Below are 13,998 nucleotides of genomic sequence, written 5' to 3' on the forward strand. Positions count from 1 at the left end.
TGTATTTGCTCTTATTTAGCATGAGTTTGTTCTATCATGCTGGCTTTAGTAGTATATGTCTGTTGCAATACCCTTCTTGCATCTTCCTTCACACTTGCAGATCATCTATTATTACAATACATTGTAAGCCTTCAAGTGCCTTGGGTGATATTTTTTTTTATTTTTATTTATTTATTTATCCTTTTGTTGATCAGGTTAGTCCCACCAGGATAGTAACCTCTTTTCAGAGACCTGAGGTGGTAGTTATACTAATAGTGGAATTTTGGCCAGGGAATCGAACTTCTTTATTCTTTTTGATAGGTACTGTAGGATCTTTTGCGCAGTGGCGGCTGGTGACTTCAAATCACAGGGGGGCTGCAGGAGACGCTGAATGGGCGGGGTCAAAGGGAAGGGGTGTGGTCAACCATAAAGGGGAGGAGCTATGCACAAAACCACAAAAAAACTAACTTTAATTAAATACGCTGCCCTGGGTGGCAAACCATCATTATGAAAGTCCAATCAAGACAAAAATAAGTGTAGAAGAATAAAAATATTTCAATGCATTGGCTGCATGACAGCTTACTTAATATCTAGATGGAAACAAAAGGTTGTGAGGCATGAAAAATAAATTACTTTTAAATACATTACTGGAATGCCAGTCAAAATCAAGTATAAGAAAACCAGAAGCACTCAACTCAAACTACTTCTCCTTGCACTGCAGTTCTAATTATAATATATTCAGCTTTATTAAAGTACCAAGCAACATGCTGAAAGTAGAAATCTATGTGATGCCCCCACTTGTAAAAATGTTTCTTATCCAAAAAGACCTGCTGCCTGACAACGCTTCATGGGGAAAACATGATAAAAGTAAAAATGAAAAGCAAACAAGAAACAAGCTCAAGATACATTGCTTAAAGGATTACTGTACAGGTTATGGACCACACATGATTGGCATTCTGTTTAGTTTACGGGTAAAGCCTGTAGAGATGACTGGAAGTCTCCAACAAGTGTAATGAGCTTTTTAAAATAATGGAATCCTGTCCTTTAATACCCAAGGCTTATACATTATCTAGTCAAGTATTCTCTGCATGGCAACAACAGAAAGGCTTTCAATGTTGGCAATTCTTTAACAGTATGCTTATTAAAGCTTACTTGCATCTTACGATGTCAGACAAGCTTACCTTATGGTCATTAAAGCATTGCTACTTAAACACAGAGCAACAGGCACTTTGAGTAATAAGCATAAATCAACAGTACAAAAATATGACAGAAACCAGACCATTCTGCAAAATCAAGGACAGATGAAAAGCCACTGTAGTACTTATGCAGTGTGTCCTCCCCATCCAAGGTAGATACAACTACTCCTTGCCTTGCTTGGACACATCCAGAGTCACTACATGGGGAGTGGGGTGCAACAAGCATGTCACAATTTGAAATCTCTCTGGCTGACTGTGATGGCCCTGACACATTTGTCATACCTCTCAACTTCAAGAGCAAGAAATCTGGACAAAGCCATACACAGAAGTGGGACAAAGGCACAACAAGAAGGACAATTTTTAAATATTGCTCTAATAAACTTAGAAAGATAATAGAATAGGTCTTGCATTAGTATGAATTTTCTGAAGGGTATAAAATCTGAAACTCAAATGTCTGTCATTTTCTAACTTCAGTCTTTAGTGATTTGTCACTAATTTGCCAAAAACACAATTTTATGAAAATGGACCAAAAATGTGATGCAAAAATATAAAATAGACACACAATACAGCTTCTACCTGTCAAAGAAGGGACACTTTAATATTAGTACTGCTACCTTGAGCAGCTGACAAAATAAAAGAATCTACATGCATTTCAAGTAATCTATAACTTTGATTATTACAGTTATTTCTTAATTGTAAACCCTCCATGTTTTCTTCCAAAATTGCTATTTTATGGAGGGATTATTAGGGGAAGAGCAACATTTTGAGCCAAAATTGGGGACAGTTGAGAGGTTGGCTATGCCTAATTCTATAAAGCAATTTATTTGCATGTACCTCTCAACCTGTTAATGCAGTAAATCTGAACAAGGCCAAATATATTGGGGCACATATAAACAGTACTAAAATTGCTCTTGTATAAATTGAGACAGTTGATAGAACGGCTCTTACTTTAACATGCATTTTTATGAAGGTTATGAAGTCTGAAACTTATTATTTAGTGACTTCTGGCAAATCATTTAGGAATTAAAACTACAAATTTTATGAACAACAAACCAAAAATAAGAAGCAAAAATCTATTCATTCTTTGAAAATCTGGACAGTTGGGAGGTATAGTTCAGCTGGGCCTGTCTGAGTTTGCTGCCCTTCCCCTGACAAAATAATGGTTGAACTGGAGCCTCTGCAGCCATTCCAATTAACCATTACTTGGCTATTTCACTCCATTTACCATAAACACTAATGTGCATACTGCTTTACTTCAATGATTGGACTTCATTTGAAAGTTTTATTTTGTATTTTACAGCACAAACATTAAGTAATCTGTTAAACAAAGCAATGCAGTCTCACAATGAAAACTTAGCATTAAAACTTCTCTGCCCTTGAAACTCACATTCATTGAAACCCACATTCAAAGAAAATACATTTTGCCAGTGGCAGATAAAGATTAATTTTGGGCTGTTTTCGAATCATAGGCCCCTTGCATATGAAACATACATGTGCTCTTTGATACACCTTCCTCATTGTACTAAAAATTATATTCCTTGTACAATACAGTACACTTGTTAGAGGGTGTTTTAAATTTGTTTTGAACATTTTTCCAGTAAGCAATGAAACAAAACATATGCACCCATAATGGCAAAACTGCCCAGTTGAGAACATTTATCATAAAAAGTCTACTCAGACTTCCACAGTCCACCATTATTAGTAAATATACACAATTCTACAGTCCACCATTATTAGTAAATATGCACAATTCCACAGTCCACCATTATTAGTAAATATGCACAATTCTACAGTCCACCATTATCAGTAAATATGCACAATTCTACAGTGCACCTTTATCAGTAAATATGCACAATTCTACAGTCCATATTCAGTGAATTCAGTTCTTGCCATAGCTGTCAACCTTAGCACAAAAACCTGGACGAAGCCAATAATGGGGAATACAGTCCCAAAAATAGGGACAAATTTAAAATATTCATCTTATAAACTTAGAAAATTGCTAGAAAAAAGGTTGTGCTACTATGTATTCTGAAGAACATGAAGTTTGAAATTCAAATGCCGGTCAATTCTACTGCGGACAGAACAAAAACAATTTTCAGCAGAGACGAGGGATTAATACTGCAGACACGTCTTTGTAAAATGGCAGGGCATCAGAGCAAATCCACACAAACACAGGCAGGAGATGCAGACTCCAAACAGAAGCCACCCCAACCAAGAATCAAACCAGAAAACCTATAGCTGTGAGGCAACAATACTACCACCGCACCATCAATTATGCAAGGAATTAAACATTCAGAAACCTGAAGTCTGAAATTCAAATGCCTGTCAATTTTACTGCGGACAGAACAAAACCAATTTTCAGCAGGGATTAAAACTGCAGACACGTCTTTGTAAAATGGCAGGGCACCAGAGCAAATCCACACAAACACATGGAGGAGATGCAGACTCCACACAGACGCCACCCCAACCAAGAATCAAACCAGAAAACCTATAGCTGTGAGGCAACAATACTACCACTGCACCATCAAATCTGCAAGGAATCAAACATTCAGAAACCTGAAGTCTGAAATTCAAATGCCTGTCAATTTTACTGCGGACAGAACAAAAACAATTTTCAGCAGAGATGCAGGGATTAATACTGCAGACACGTCTTTGCAAAATGGCAGGGCACCAGAGCAAATCCACACAAATACAGGGAGGAGATGCAGACAGAAGCCACCCCAACCAAGAATCAAACCAGAAAACCTATAGCTGTGAGGCAACAATACTACCACTGCACCATCAAATCTGCAAGGAATTAAACATTCAGAAACCTGAAGTCTGAAATTCAAATGCCTGTCAAATTTACTGCGGACAGAGCAAAAACAATTTTCAGCAGAGACGCAGGGATTAAAACTGCAGACACATCTTTGTAAAATGGCAGGGCACCAGAGCAAATCCACACAAACACAGGCAGGAGATGCAGACTCCACACAGAAGCCACCCCAACCAAGAATCAAACCAGAAAACCTATAGCTGTGAGGCAACAATACTACCACTGCACCATCAAATCTGCAAGGAATTAAACATTCAGAAACCTGAAGTCTGAAATTCAAATGCCTGTCAAATTTACTGCGGACAGAACAAAAACAATTTTCAGCAGAGACGCAGGGATTAAAACTGCAGACACATCTTTGTAAAATGGCAGGGCACCAGAGCAAATCCACACAAACACAGGCAGGAGATGCAGACTCCACACAGAAGCCACCCCAACCAAGAATCAAACCAGAAAACCTATAGCTGTGAGGCAACAATACTACCACTGCACCATCAAATCTGCAAGGAATTAAACATTCAGAAACCTGAAGTCTGAAATTCAAATGCCTGTCAAATTTACTGCGGACAGAACAAAACAATTTTCAGCAGAGACGAGGGATTAAAACTGCAGACACATCTTTGTAAAATGGCAGGGCACCAGAGCAAATCCACACAAACACAGGCAGGAGATGCAGACTCCACACAGAAGCCACCCCAACCAAGAATCAAACCAGAAAACCTATAGCTGTGAGGCAACAATACTACCACTGCACCATCAAATACGCAGGGAATTAAACATTCAGAAACCCTTAAGTCTGAAATTCAAATGCCTATCAATTTTATTTAACATTTTTTAATCAGGACAGTCTGACTTGGAACAAATAAACAAATTTTCAGCGGAGGCCCAGGAAGAAATAATGCAGACATGTCTTTGTAACATGGGAGGGCACAAAAGCAAACCCACACAAACACAGGGAGAAGATACAGACCCCACAAAGAAGGAACCCCAGCCAAGAATCAAACCCAAGAACCTGCAGCTGTGAGGCAACAATGCTACTACTACACCATCAAATATCAAGCATTACAACATTTACAAACCACAGATATTATGAGGAACAGATCAGATCAAATATGAGGTAAAAATCTGAAATTTTTTTACAAATGGTGGTGGGTAGGGAACTCAAGTCTTTAACACCTGCATACAGGGTACAGGGTTCAAGCCTGAGGCATTCCCTACCACACCACCATAAGCACCTGGGGCATTTTCACACACACACACACACACACACACACTCCAGTAAAGCACAAGCACCATACACAAACTCCAGTAAAGCACAAGCACCATACACAAACTCCAGTAAAGCACAAGCACCATACACAAACTCCAGTAAAGCACAAGCACCATAAACAAAGAAAAATAAACATTGTAAATTGAAAGGCACCTTACCTGAATCCTGAATGAATACAACGTCCGTACAATCCATACATCCTTCCTGCGCAATACTGAAGACCCGCGAGATCCACATGCTCCTTCCCGACGCCGACGAGATCCCTGAGGCACTGACCCGAGTGCCTGCTGCTCCTCTTGCAGTCCGGACGCCCCATATCCTGGCGGGTCTGTGCACTGTAAAAGTGCACAGACGCTCCTTGTGTCCCCCTATGGGGACGGCCGGGCTGCCCTGAGCATGCGCATAGACCGATAAGCCGGGACTCGGTCTATGCGCGAAGTGGGCGAATTTTAAAAAAATATTTTTTTTATTTTTTCATTTCTTTTTCTTTCTTTTTTTCTTTTTGAGGGGGCTGCAGTCCGGCAGCCCTATGCCACGAGCCGCCCCTGCCTCCCTTTATGTCTCAGATGACTTTGAGCCATGAGCCTCAACATTCTACCCCATAGGGACAGCCATCTCAAAGCTTTCAAACCACCCAGCAGGGTATCCTGATCTCTTCTGATACTTCACTAGATCACCCCACCAAGGAAGTTCCTAGGAGGAGGAAGTGCAAAAGGAGGCACTTGGACTCTTCTCAAGAGTCAGTCACTGAGGATATTGACTTCAGTGAAGGAGAGGGGTCCACAAAATCGCCACCCAATGACGTCTCATTTGGAGGCATTCTTGAGATCCTTAAGCAGAAAGGTGACTGGTCTTCCGAAGACCCTTCTCTGGAAGAATCAGTATTTATGGAGGCATTTAGAGCTGGCCTGTCTACCTCCTGGCTTACTCCACCTGCCAATGAGCTCATTGATTTGGTTTCTAGGTGGGCGTGGCATGGAAGGAACCTGATAGAGTTGAACCAATCTCCAGGAGACCAGACTGGATTCTGGCTCTACCAGTAGGAAGGGAATTTTAGGGGTAAAGGGGTGCCAGTCTCTAACAGATAGTCTAAGGTGACTGACAGATTTGGGAAGCGACTTTTGCACTCAGATCACTGAATTATCTGGCACATTTTATAAGACTTCAAAGAGATTTGATTAAGGAGCTATCAAAATCTCTTTCTGGAACTGAACCTGCTGAGGCTTAATCTTCTGTAGTCTTTCAGCTGGCTACCCTACAAGCTATATCTAATTTTTCCATGGGGCTTATCTCACATGCTGCAGAAGGTGTCTCAGGGAGTGTGGGTCCAGGTATTTCCATCAGGAGGCATGCCTGGATGTGCCTGTGTAATTGTTCTCGTTTGGCAATGCTCCTTTTGACAGCACTTCTTTGTTTGGCCCCACAGTGAAGGACACACTCTGCAGGCGTGAGAAAGATGGAAAGACCCTCTCTACAGTGGATGTGCATTTTTCAACCCCCTTAAAAGACCTGTTCAAGAAATCAATGGGGGGGGGGGTCAAAAATGTGGTTCAGAAAATCCCAGGTTCCTTTCCAGGACACACATGGAGATAGTTCCCCCAGAGGCAGAGGGGGGAGCTATAATGTAAGACGATGCCCCCATGGCAGAGGAGGCCTGGAAAATCAGGAGTCTGGAGATTCCTTTTCTGACAGACCCTTTCAGAGCTCTTGAAAGGAGGCCCGATTGCCCACCTCTGGAAGCAGCTGGGAGTGGCTTATCTCTGCACCAGAGAGCCTGCCTATATATAATAAAAGACAATCGGGTGCAGAGAATTATTTCCAGAGGTTATATAATTCCCTTTTCCCTACCACCTCCATTGTTAAGAAAATTTCCTGATGTCCCACCCAATCATAGGAAAGCAGCAGCTCTAGAAATCCAAAAGCTGCTAAGAAAAAGAGTCATCCAAGAGGACGGACCAGACTGAATAGAATCTGGAACTTACTCAAGATTCTTTTTAGTGCCAAAGAAAACAGAGGAGTGGAGACCAATTTTGGATCTTAGTGTATTGAACAACACAGATGGTCATGGGTCAATCCATTCTGCTTTTCTGCGCAAGGATGACTGCATGTGCTTGATAGACCCTCAGGATGTGTACTATTACATGAAGATGAACAGACAATCGAGAATGTACTTACGCTTCTGGATGGGAATCTCTCACTATCAGTTCAGTGCATGGCAGTGATGGCAGCTCACTTGAGTCTTCAAGGATTCTGGATGTTTCCATATTCAGAAGCCTGTCTCATTATCACCAAGACCAGGCATCGACTGAGAGAACCAACTCAGAGATTGGAATTCATAGGAGCAGTGTTCAGCACAGTATCTATGGTAGCTTCTCTTCCACTATCAAGAGCGCAAACAATAAGGATGCAGGTCTGGAAAATAATTTGCAGTGTCAGAATTTCAGCCCAATTGATGTTGCAAGCCCTGGGGTCAATGTCAGTGGCAATAATTTTAGTTCCTTTAGCGAGATTCCACATGACATTGCTGCAATGGATGCTAGCAAGACAGTGGTCAATACTTTCTCAACCCATGTTAGTAAAGATAAGGATAACTCAAGTATGCAAAAGTTACCTTTGCTGGTGGATGCAATCATAACAGGAATTACAAGGCTGTCCTTTCATCCTCCCTCAGCCCAAGGCCATAGTGACCATAGACATTTCCCAAATTGGGTGGGGACATTTCCTGGGAAAAACAGTCCATGGCACTTGGTACTCAGAAGAGGCCAAATTGCATATCAATGTTCGGGAGATGAGAGTGGTGCATTTTGGCATTGCAGGCATTCTGAGACCCTCTTCCTCTTAGAACAATTGCAGTCCAGACAAACAACATGTCAGTAGTTTGGTACATCAGTGAATAAGGAGGAACCAGATCTTGTCCCTTCTGTTGAGAAGCCCTCAGAATGTTTCAATGGGTGATATCATCCAACCACTTTCTATTAGGAATGTATATTCTAGGGAGGTCTAGTGTGATAGCAGACAAACTGAGCAGGTCCACCTTATTGCCTCACAAGTGGTCTCTCAACAATAAAGTAACAGAAATGATTTTCAGTCAGTGGGGCCAGCCTTGCTTTGATCTTTTTGCCTCTTTCCTAAACAACAAGTACAGCAGCTTTTTTGCCCTTATCATCCCAGTGGGGGAATCACCGAGGAATGCTCTTCTCCGCAATTTCCCCTCACCCAATCTTCTGTCTGCTTTCCCTCTGACTCCCCTAATTCCCAAATTCCTGCAGAAAGCAGCCCAGTTGAAGAGTAAAGTAATCCTCATTGCACCTTACTGGCCTTGACAGATTTGGTTTCCCTTCCTTTGGCTTCACCTACACTATTCACTATGGAGTCTGGATCCAATTCTAGACCTTCTGCCCCACCTGACAGGCATGATTCACCCAGCTATCGCAACCCTCAAACTGACAGCATGGTTCTCCAGTTCTTCTAATAGCCAGATAACCAATGCTCACTTCCCCTATCCAATCCATACTTTTATCTTCCCATAAACCTTCTGCTAGGAAACTGTACAGAAGTAAATGGAAAAGATTTGTTTTCTGGGCAGAACAAAATCAAGCTGACCCCTCCCCTTTAGCTTCAGTCCAATCGGTTTTGGATTTTTTGGCAAGTCTATTTAATGGAGGTGCTAGTTCATCGACTATAAAAGTCCAACTTGCAGCAATTTCTAACTTTCATGTTGGATTTCAAAATTCTTCACTGGCTTCCTCTAAGCTGTGCAAAGCCATATTGAGAGACACTCTCCTGCTAAGACCCCGCCCCCACCCTTATAAAGACCCCACTCCACCATGGGATTTAAATTTGGTACTGTAAGCCTTAATTCATTCTTCCTTTGAATCAGCAGCTAAATGTGATCTTAAATTCCTGGCCTAGAAAATTATCTTTCTAGTTGCAATTACATCTACTAGAAGGATTTCAGAACTTCAAGCTTTATTTGTAAGCCTCTGTATTTGATTTTTCATAAGGATAGGGTCATGTTACGTACCAATGCTCCATTCTTTCTAAGGTGATTCACAATCCAACATCAAGCAATCCATTAACTTGCCAGTATTCTTTCCAAATGTTTAAAATAAAGATGAATATATGCTCCATTTATTGGATCTTCATAGACAATTATGTTTCTACCTACACAGAACAAAAGAAATTAGAAAGATAGATTGGTTATTTATCGTCTTTACCCATACTAAATTGGGTGAATCAGTTACAAAGGTAACACTAGCTAGATGGTTGACAGATTGCCTTACCAAAACCTTTAAAAGCTCATTCAACCAGATCTATGGCAACTTCGCCTGTGGTCCAGTCTAGAGCTTCTATGGACAATATATGTGTGGCTGCAACTTGGTTAAATCCTCATACATTTATCACTCATTACAAAGTAGTTCTGGTCTCTAGGGAAGAGCAGCATTTGGCTTAACCATATTCAGGAATATCTTTCCTTTGAGTCCACCCAAGATTTTAGGTAGCTGGGCACTCTGTCCCATTAGTTGAGAAATTAATGAAAATTGACATTAAATAAAGAAGTTATGTACTCACTGTGAAAAACTGAAAGGCTGCCATACCAGCTAGATAGAATTTTGTAGATAATTCTATGTCATTGTAAATATTAGTATAATCCACATTTTGTTTTACAAATGTAAGAAAACTGTGTTATATGTTCTGAACTTCAAAAATGTAACCATAGTGCACCCTGGTGGAAGAAAGCTGATAAAGTAAAGCATTTTATGACTGTTTGATCTCAAATCTCGGAGACAGGATGTCTGGAGGAAGGAATTCTTTCTATTGTTTTGAGACCAGAGTTGATTGCTAGATTTTATATGTATAATGTCTTTTATTGCTGTGGCTTCCTGACCAGGTGCAAGCTTACTAAGAAATGTAAATTTAGAGTTTCTGGTAGCATGGGAACCAGAGAAGTGTCAAGAATGATGTAATCTAAAGTGAGTCAGCAATGATGTATTAGCAATTTAAGAGATCTCAGAGAGAAAGAGATAGTACTTTGCATTTGTCTTCAGAGCTGACAACATCACCAGCACTTGCTTGCTCTGTATGTAAGTAGGATCTTAGACTTTAGTATTTCTCTTAGAAATAGATAGAAAATAGTAAGATTAGACTAGCTGTTTTCTATATTTATGTCAGACTATTATACACTATTATTTTAAGCGTTTTCCTAAGATTTCTGAACTCTTGACTAGCACTGTGTTAAATTGAGAAGATTTGTCTCGTGTTTTTATTATTTATTATTAAATATTTGTAAAACTTTCAACTGTAGCTGTTTTGTGTGGAGATAATTTAAGGTCTAGAGTACTTGCATGTATTTAGCGATACTGTATTAAGCCACTCCAATAGCATTAAAAGTTCTGGTCACACTTACTAATTGGATAACAGTTTTATTACACAGTGAAATTGATCACCACTTGGGAAGGGCCTAATAGTAGTTGATAAGTAGGGGTTCTGGTGGCAGTGGATTACTACCTTATAGCCTGGGCAGAAGGGGCATATCTAGTAAACCTGTGCAAGCCTTCCCCAGAAGTGTCTGTGTGTTTGTATATAAATCATATCTTAAAGTGTGTGTGTGTGTGTACACGTGTGTGTGTGTGTGTGTGTGTGTGTGTGTGTGTGTGTGTGTGTGTGTGTGTGTGTGCGTCAGCTACTTGGGCAGGGACATGAAGCACTGGTTGGACAGAGGGAGTGCTAGGAGGACTTGACTTGGAATCATGGCTAAGGACTCCACTCTATAGCTGTGCCAGTGGGGAGTCTTATTGGCGATCTGGAGAGAAAGGGACAAACCAGCCTCAGACTGACTGTGATCTCTGTGTGTTCTTAAGGGAAATTATACTTTACTGTGTGTGTACTTGTTATCCTTTCCAATGTGCACGCCCATCACTGGTGTTAGTGGTGAGGATTGAGGCTCCTTGATTACTGGGTCAGTGCACGGGCATCACATATTAAGTGGTTGGCAGTGATGGGATATCCACACCACATATTGTTTGGCAGTGGTGGGATATCGACATCAGATATTAATTGTTTGATTGTGGTGAGTTAGCCACATCACATACTAATTGGCTTGTAGTGGTGTGGACATTGAATTCCTGTAGCTTGTGGACAGTGATCACTGAAGGTGTTTTTGTACTCTAAATCAGCCATGCAGTGAATATTCAGAGTTCAGATCACAATTATTTTATTTCTTTTGTTAGCTTAGTTAGTCAGGGTGATCAGGCAAGCATGTCATCAGAGAAGTATGGCAAGTTGACAAGGAGACATTTGACTGAGATGTGCCAGGCTAAGGGACTGGTGCATGGAAACCTGACTGAATGGAAACTTGACTAAGGCAGACATGAGTGTAGCTTTGGTCATAGCTGCATCAGAAAACAGCAATCAGGAGGATGATCAGACTGGCAATGGAGATGTACAACACTCAGGGAATGGACAGCTCAACCTTTTTGCAGAGGACTTAAAAAAATCCATCTGGAGCTAAACAGACTTGAGTTGGAGACCGGGCAATTGGAAATGGAAGCTGAGGAGAAGGAGAGTCAGAGGCAGCATGAAAAGGAGATGATGACTCTTCGCCAGAGTCATGGAGGTAATGGGGAAGGGAGTAACCGGATCCCAGAAGCACAAAAGATCAGTAAATTTCTTCTGTAGTTTACAGAGGGGGATAATTTTGATAGGTTTATTCATATGTTTGAGAGGGTATGTAAACAGTATGATGTTGACCATAGGCTCTGGGTATGGTTCCTGACCCCCTTACTCCATGGTAAAGCTGTAACTGTGTTGTCTAAACTTTCTGATCATGAATAATTTGCTTATACTGCTGTTAAGAATTGTCTGTTAGACTTTTTTAAGCTAACACCTGAAACTTATAGTAAAAAGTTTCGTGAGCATAGACACAAGGCAGATGAAAGTGTGTGTGAATATGTTGCTGAACTGAGCACTTATTTACATTGGGTGAGTGGATGTCAGGTCACCACTTTTGAAGGGCTGGAAGACCTTTTGGTGAGGGAACAAGCCCTTAGCACTTTGCCTGAGGACATGATGATCTGGCTAGCTGATAGACAAAGTGTGACTTCAGATGAGTTGGGGAAGAAGGGAGATCTATACCTAGCAAGCAGGGCATCACTGCACAGGAAAGGGACACCCAGTGCTGCTCATGGGTCTAAAGGAACCCATTGTGGGCAGCCCAGACAGCCCCAACAGAATCTGCCAGTAGCAGGGGAAGCCACTAGTCCAGGTACTTGTCCAGGACCTAGGGTTAAATGTTTTGAATGCAACCAGTGGGGGCCATGTGGTATATAGATGTCCATGGAGGCAAGGTGTGGAACAAAAGGTGAGAGAGCCAGTAAGTGGGAAAGACAAAATGCCAATAGTAGGTTGTCTTGAGACAACAGGAGTACCAAACTACCATTCTGCACATGTCCTGATAGGGAAAGATTTGGATGAGGCGGTATCATGTGTTAATGCAGTTACACACAGTCAGGCTTGGAGACAAGCATGTGGGTCTGGTGGCCTGGGGGAGACCTAGTCAGACCACATACTTGTAGCTAGGACTGGTGAGGTGGTTACTTCAGGGAGGGAGCTACTCTGTAGTAGTGAGTCTGAAGGTGAGCCACAGCTGCTTGTATGTACTGATGTTCCCTTGGACAGAGTGAATGCAAAGGTAGAGGTGAGTAGTAGTACTCAGGCTGACAGTGAGGCACCTCTGTCAGAGGTTACCAGACTTTCTGTGGAAGGGGAGCTGGGGAGGGTTAAAAAGAGAGAGATGAGACAGATTGAGGGTTTCTACTTCCTAGTGATTGCCTTCTTAAATGTCAATACAATCACTGTTAACAACTCTTTCTGTTTATCAGATAGCTTAACTTTAAGCCAGAGTCCCAGTGGAATATTTTCCTGTGCTAGATCTACCACTTCCCCAGTGGTATTTCTCACTATGTCCCTGATAAATGGTTTAAGGCTGTCAAAGGGTAGGCATGACCACAAACTGTACCTCAAGTCCCCTGAGGGATAGCCATCACAACCTGGTTGGAGTATAAAAATATTTGTAGAGATACTGCCATGCAAAAATTCTAAACTTTCTCAGCTTCAACACGTTGCCAGGCACGAGACAGATCTGTTCCCATTGCTGAGGGGTAATCTGAATCTGAAGAGTACATTCCCATCCCTGTTCACATGAATTCCTCCCAGCTGTGTCTTCTTCCCATAGCTTTTTGTATAGGAAAGAGATCTGACCCTGCCTATTAGTAAGATATATCTTTCCCCATTCCTTGATTCCCCCATGCTAAATACCTGCTTTAGGGAAGTCTGTAGTTCCATGAGCAGATCCAGTGCATCACTTTGCTGGGTAGTGTCTCAGAAGACTTCACTGATGTCCCTACCCGCAAGCTACCCACACTTCTGTTTCAGCATATCTTTCCAGACTGACTGATATGATACATTTTGACAGCTGGCAAAATGTTGTAACAACTGTGCCAGTAAATACTTGTTTATGGCTAAAGCACCCCATCCCCCTTTGTGCACTGGCATCACCAGCTTTGCCCAAGCAACCATTGGGCATTCCCCACACCACAGAAAATCCCTTATCCATTTCTGAAGATTAATCAAAACTGATCTCTGGAACAGGGACTAAAATGTTTGTCCTAACTATAAGACATGTGGAAGTACATGCCACTTAAGTACATGAATTTCTAAATTCACCACCTTCCACCTTA

Source organism: Protopterus annectens, chromosome 7.part1 (genome assembly GCF_019279795.1).
Source record: "Protopterus annectens isolate FY-2018-M chromosome 7.part1, PAN1.0, whole genome shotgun sequence".
NCBI classification, from domain to species: domain Eukaryota; kingdom Metazoa; phylum Chordata; order Ceratodontiformes; family Protopteridae; genus Protopterus; species Protopterus annectens.